This window comes from Castor canadensis, chromosome 7 (genome assembly GCF_047511655.1).
Source record: "Castor canadensis chromosome 7, mCasCan1.hap1v2, whole genome shotgun sequence".
Classification (NCBI taxonomy): domain Eukaryota; kingdom Metazoa; phylum Chordata; class Mammalia; order Rodentia; family Castoridae; genus Castor; species Castor canadensis.
In genome coordinates this window covers 58,774,061-58,780,789 of record NC_133392.1, presented here as the reverse complement: position 1 = coordinate 58,780,789, position 6,729 = coordinate 58,774,061, and the positions used below count along the sequence as shown (strand labels likewise).

Genomic DNA, 6,729 nt, shown 5'->3' with positions numbered 1-6,729 from the left:
CGCAGCGAGCAGGGTTCGAACCTGCGCGGGGAGACCCCATTGGATTTCAAGTCCAACGCCTTAACCACTCGGCCATCGCTGCCACGGAGAAAAGGGGAAGGCGGAGACACTTTAGTGTAGCAACCACTGCGCTCGCGCCAGGCCTGCAACCGCCGTCAGGGCTTCTCCGCGAGCGGCGGCTGGGAGTTAAGAACTGAGTCGCAGAAACTTCAGCGTGGATACGGAAAAAAAATAATAGAAACCCCCTTAAGTAGGAGTGCATTCAGGTCTTAGAAGCCCTTCCCTTCGTTTAGCTCTGAAAATCACACCTTAACCTGGTTTCTGCTCGCTGATCTGGTTTTTGCCCTCCCGCTTTGCCACTGTGTCTCCGAGGTTGTTGTGAAACACAGATCTGTGGCACCCTGTATAGCGGGCCCGCGTTCCCGAAAACGTCGGCGTTTCTGGAGTCTGGGGCGGGAAGTGTGAGGAGCCGGGACGCTGCCCACCTCCCACTTCCTCTCAGGAAAGATGAGAAGTTCCGCGCACTAGGTCCGCGCGCCTGACAAGCCATTGCCATCCCGGGTTAAAGTCCGACGCTGCCCTCGGGCCCGGGGTCCGCGCCCCTCCGACCTCTGCGCGCCGAGGCTGGCTCGCGGGGGTGGCGTGGGGAAGGGCGCGCTGAAGTGCCAGTGCGCATGCGCAGCGCCTGCCCGCGCCGTTTCGCACGTTTAAATTCCCAGTGTTCCCGGAAGCGTCGCCGCCCTCCCATCTGCAGGCTAGGGGGCGCTACCTGACCCCGTGTGAAGTGACCTTGATAGCTTGTGAAGTTTGATTTTTCCACACCACGCTGCCAAGTGTCTAAACCCGTTTATTGTGTAAGGGGAGCAGAATACTTGAGAACTGCAAGGATAAATTTCATCTAGTTTAAGATTATTCTTTTAGGGTTTTTTTTTTTTGTTTGGCTTTTTTAATTTGGCGGAGCTTCAGGAGTGGTTCCATTTCCTATATGGCTACTGCATGGGAGCAAAGTTGTTTCCAACATTCCCAAGCATAAGTTTTATCCTGTACATGAAATTCACTGGTATTTTCCCTAATAGACATGAAAAAGAAATACGATTCTTAGATTCTACATGTGCCCGGAGATAATTTTGAATGTAATCTCACCATTTTATGAATTATATCTGCACCTTTTTCTTCCCTTATCTTCTTCCTTCTATGCAGTTGAACGAAGGCAGTGTTTACCGAAAGATCTTTCTCTTTAACCTCCCCTTCCCCTTTTAAGAATTTTTTTCATTTAACCTGGGGTGGCAGGGCATAGCTGTAATCCCCAACACTCAGGAGGCTGAGGGAGGAGGATCTTGAGTTCCAGGACAGCATGGGCCGTACAAGAGAAAAAGGAGAAAAAGAAAAAAGGCTTTCATTTGGTTAAAAGAATGAGAGAAATAGGAAATGATGATTAAAATTCTTCAATGAACGGTTTCAGTAATTTTTTTGTTGAGGAAAGAAAGACTGCAGATGGTACTGGCACAAAAACAGACATGAAGACCAGTGGAACAGAATAGAGGATCCAGATATGAAGCCACACAACTATGAGCAACTTATCTTTGACAAAGGAGCTAAAAATATACGATGGAGAAATAGCAGCCTCTTCAACAAAAACTGCTGGGAAAACTGGTTAGCAGTCTGCAAAAAACTGAAACTAGATCCATGTATATCACCCTATACCAAGATTAACTCAAAATGGATCAAGGATCTTAATATCAGACCCCAAACTCTTAAGTTGATACAAGAAAGAGTAGGAAATACTCTGGAGTTAGTAGGTATAGGTAAAAACTTTCTCAATGAAACCCCAGCAGCACAGCAACTAAGAGATAGCATAGATAAATGGGACCTCATAAAACTAAAAAGCTTCTGTTCATCAAAAGAAATGGTCTCTAAACTGAAGAGAACACCCACAGAGTGGGAGAAAATATTTGCCAATTATACATCAGACAAAGGACTGATAACCAGAATATACAGGGAACTTAAAAAACTAAATTCTCCCAAAACTAATGAACCAATAAAGAAATGGGCATGTGAACTAAACAGAACTTTCTCAAAAGAAGAAATTCAAATGGCCAGAAAACACATGAAAAAATGCTCACCATCTCTAGCAATAAAGGAAATGCAAATTAAAACCACACTAAGATTCCACCTCACCCCTGTTAGAATAGCCATCATCAGCAACACCACCAACAACAGGTGTTGGCGAGGATGTGGGGAAAAAGGAACCCTTTTACACTGTTGGTGGGAATGTAAACTAGTACAACCACTCTGGAAAAAAATTTGGAGGCTACTTAAAAAGATGGACATCGATCTACCATTTGATCCAGCAATACCACTCTTGGGGATATACCCAAAAGACTGTTACTCCAGAGGCACCTGCACATCCATGTTTATTGCGGCACTATTCACAATAGCCAAGTTATGGAAACAGCCAAGATGTCCCAGCACTGACGAATGGATTAAGAAAATGTGGTATCTATACACAATGGAATTTTATGCAGCCATGAAGAAGAACGAAATGTTATCATTCGCTGGTAAATGGATGGAATTGGAGAACATCATTCTGAGTGAGGTTAGCCTGGCTCAAAAGACCAAAAATCGTATGTTCTCTCTCATATGTGGACATTAGATCAAGGGCAAACACAACAAGGGGATTGGACTATGAGCACATGATAAAAGCGAGAGCACACAAGGGAGGGGTGAGGATAGGTAAGACACCTAAAAAACTAGCTAGCATTTGTTGCCCTTAACGCAGAGAAACTAAAGCAGATACCTTAAAGCAACTGAGGCCAATAGGAAAAGGGGACCAGGAACTAGAGAAAAGGTTAGATCAAAAAGAATTAACCTAGAAGGTAACACCCACACACAGGAAATCAATGTGAGTCAATGCCCTGTATAGCTATCCTTATCTCAACCAGCAAAACCCCTTGTTCCTTCCTATTATTGCTTATACTCTCTCTACAACAAAATTGGAGATAAGGGCAAAATAGTTTCTGCTGGGTATTGAGGGGGGGAGCGGGAGGGGGTGGAGTGGGTGGTAAGGGAGGGGGTGGGGGCAGGGGGGAGAAATGAACCAAGCCTTGTATGCACATATGAATAATAAAAGAAAAATGAAAAAAAAAAAAAAAAAAAGAAAACAAACAACAATAAATGCTGGCAAAGATGAAAAAAAAAAAAAAAAAAAAAAGAAAGACTGCAGAGGGAGAGAATCTATTGTAAAGCTAATGCGTGAGGGGTTTTTGGTGGCACAACCTGTAATCCAGCACTTGAAAGGCAGAAGCAAGAGGATGGGGAGTTGGAGGTCAACGTGGGCTGTGTAAGTGAGTTCAGGGCCAGTCTGGATACATAGTGAGATCTAGTCTCAAGAAAAAACCCAAAAACAAACAAGCAAACAAAACCCTAAATTGGTGAGCACAATTGTGCTTGAAATTACATTTCAAAAGTGAAATAGCTGTAACGTTTACTTTTCAGCTTGTTTGAGTTAATTTAGGATTTAAAATGAGATTGCTTTTTTATTGCTGGTTGATCTTGTTGCTGAAATGAGCCAAGAATTTAAAATTACTACAGATCCCCCCAAAATGAATTTCTAAATGTTTTCTTTTGGCTTCAACCTTAGGATTTTAGCATTGCCGTTTAATGCAGTAAGTGGCAAATTAGGGAAAAAGATATTTTATATATATATATATATATATAGTCTAACATGGTTATAAGCAATACATGTCATGGCAATATTATAAAACATTGGTTTGCAACCATACAGAGTTTAGTTTGTAAGGGTTCCCTGGTGATTTTGGTTGCCTCTGCCTCCCTCGTTTCTGCTCTTTATATGGTGTTTTTTTTAAATTTGTTTGTTCATATGTGCATACATTGTTTGGGCCATTTCTACCCCGTACCCCCTGCCTCCTCCCTCTCCCCCACACCCCGCCTCGCTTCCAGGCAAAATCTGTTCTGCCCTTATCTCTAATTTTGTTGAAGAGAAGATACAAGCAAAAATAAGAAAGACAAGGGTTTTAGCTAGTTGAGATAAGGATAGCTATACAGAGAGATTCCTAGCATTGCTTCCATGTACAAATGTGTTACATCCCAAGTTGATTCATTTCTAACTGACCTTTTCACTAGCTCCTGATCCCCTTCTCGTATTGACCTCTGTCACTTTAAGGTTTCTGTAATAGTTCCTCTGCAGTGGGGACATCAGATACTATCATGTTTTGGGTTTCTTGCCTATCCCCATGCCTCCCGTATGTGCACTCCCCTTATCATGTTTTTAATAAGCTAATTTGTGTGCAGAAGGCAGTATCTTATGGCTTTCTCAGAAAATCTTTTTTGGTGCCACTTTCAGAGGCAGAATATTGGGAGGGGTGGGTATGTGGTTGGGAGTAGTATGACATTTAAAAAAATAAATTTATTTTAAATTCTTTTGGTGGGTTTTTGAGGGACATTTTATAAAGTCTTAGAAGTTTAAAACTGGAAGAAACATTTAAAAAAGCTGGTCAAATCCCATAATTTATACACAGGAAGCTGTGACCCGTGAATTGTTTGCCCAAGGTCACATAGCTAAATAAGTGGCAGATGAGGGCTACAACTTGGAATGTTAGCCTAGTGTCCTCACTAGACTTTTCTGCATTTGTGCTCTTTGTTGGTCTGGCACAGTGCCATGTAAATCAAGAAGTGGATACATGGCAGTAAAAAAATCCAGCCAAGTTGAGTTGAATGTTAAAGGCATATGAGATACTAGATAGAGAATATTTTGTGGTAGATAATTTTTGTTCTTCCTATTCCAGCATCGATCCTCCTAAATGAAAATAACACCTCAGTTGCTCTTAGGAGGACCACCCATCCCTCATTGGATGAAACTTTACTTCGGCTATTAATCAAGGTATCCCATCCTTCACTGGCCAAGGAGTAGGCAAGTGATTTGTACTAGTTTTCTGTTGCTGTATAAGAAATTGCCATAAATTTAGTGACTTAAAACAATACAAGTTTATTATTGTACAGTTTCTGTAGGTCAAGCGTGTGGTTATGAGTTGACTGGGTCCTCTGTTCAAAGTCTGATACGGAATTCGAGGGGACTTCCATTTCAATAATTATAAAAGAACAAAAGCTGAGATGTAGAGCACAAACTTTCTGGCAAAAGCTTTAATGAAAAGGAAAAGGAAGACAAGGAGAAGGGAACATCATTGATTACGGGAGATTCAGACCACCCCAAATCAGAGGAAGGAATAGGCTCTTTCGTGATTTGCTGGGGTGGTTTGAAGTCTGGTAATTTTCTACTAGTTATGCAGCTGACAATTCTTTTTTAGAAGTTTCTTCATGTTTTAAAAAATTTTTTTCTCATGTAATATACAGGTCAGTGGCCAGTTCATTTTTGGAGATACCATGGTGTTACCCTGCACCTGGCAGGTTTTTGTCCTTGGGATAAGATAGGATAAAGAGTAGGATGAAGAAAGGATAGAGAAGGATAGGAAAGGGTACATTCTATACATTGTCAACAAGGGAGGGAATAGACATATTTTTACTTTTACAGGATATGAGTTAAAGCCTGAGAATTGGTTTCTGTTTGTCTCTTGTAGCAGTTGAGTGTCCCTGTTTACTTCCTTCCCTCCTGAGAGGGAAGTAGCTATCTTCTATAGCTACTTCAAGCTGATATATGGGCATTGGTTCTATTTATCCTTGAAGGTTATAGAAGTCTCTTGAAGTCTGATCTAATGGGGAAAAGATTGCAGGTGTAGGCTCTTAATCTAGAATGGATTGAAAACCACATGTGAACTTCAGTGTGAGCTGGTACTAGTTGAAGACACAAACTTTATAAGCATATAAATAAACAGAGGCCAAAAACCAAAAATCAAGTCAAGTAGGATAATGGTGACCAATGTTCCCCAAAGGTAGAAGCCAGGTGAAATTAGACAGCACTGTCATAAGCCTTCCATAGGTCCCTTTTATATTTATATAGCTATTTGGCTTTCTTATATATCACCCTAATATTAATTTCTGCATGTCTTGAGGTGTTTACCAATACAGCAGGTGGAGTTTTGGGGGAGATTGGAAAGAGAGGGTAATGGGGAGGTGAAAATGATCATAGTTCATTATATGAATATATGGAAATGTCATAATAAACCTATTACTTTGTACAATTAATATATGCTGTTATAATAGGCAGAGTTTAGGAGTACATAGGCCCCTCCCTGTTTTGCTAATAAGAAAGTTAACGTTTTTTCTTTTCTTTTTAAAGATTTAAAAAATTTTTATTTTATATACAAATATGGTCTTTCATTGAGTGGTATGGTCTTGGATAATTCATTCAAGGAAGATCACTTCATTAAGTCCAACTTAATGAAGCCGATGTCCTTCGCGTACTGACGGAAACACTGCCGGCACATGTTGAGTCGGTAAGACGCGGCAAGAGCGAGATCCCTGGCCGAATTTTCGCGGGTGACTCCAATAGAGCTGCTGGTGACCCAAATTGCGTTCAGACGGCCAACGAGAAGAAAGGAAAGAGCACGTTTTTCATTTTCGATCACATTAGTGAAGGAATTTAGTGAGAGCTGTAGGCCATGTACTGACTTTAAATAAAAGCTTTAGGGAGCAAAACTCTATGACTTCTGTAAGAATCAGTCACATGGAATGCTTACCTAGGATGGGGACCACTGGCTCTGGTCTTGAGTCAGGTTGTCTGCGACCCTTTTAACAGTTAATATACACTTAAAA

General features: G+C 41.3%; 1 non-coding gene and 1 pseudogene across 1 annotated transcript; both read right to left on the bottom strand.

The window, feature by feature from the left end:
- Trnas-uga (transfer RNA serine (anticodon UGA)) lies at positions 1-82 on the bottom strand. The gene has a single exon. It is a non-coding gene; the product is annotated as a tRNA-Ser (tRNA).
- Positions 83-6,332: 6,250 nt separating this feature from the next.
- Positions 6,333-6,510, bottom strand: LOC109683932 (small ribosomal subunit protein uS14-like; annotated as a pseudogene).
- Positions 6,511-6,729: the final 219 nt, after the last annotated feature.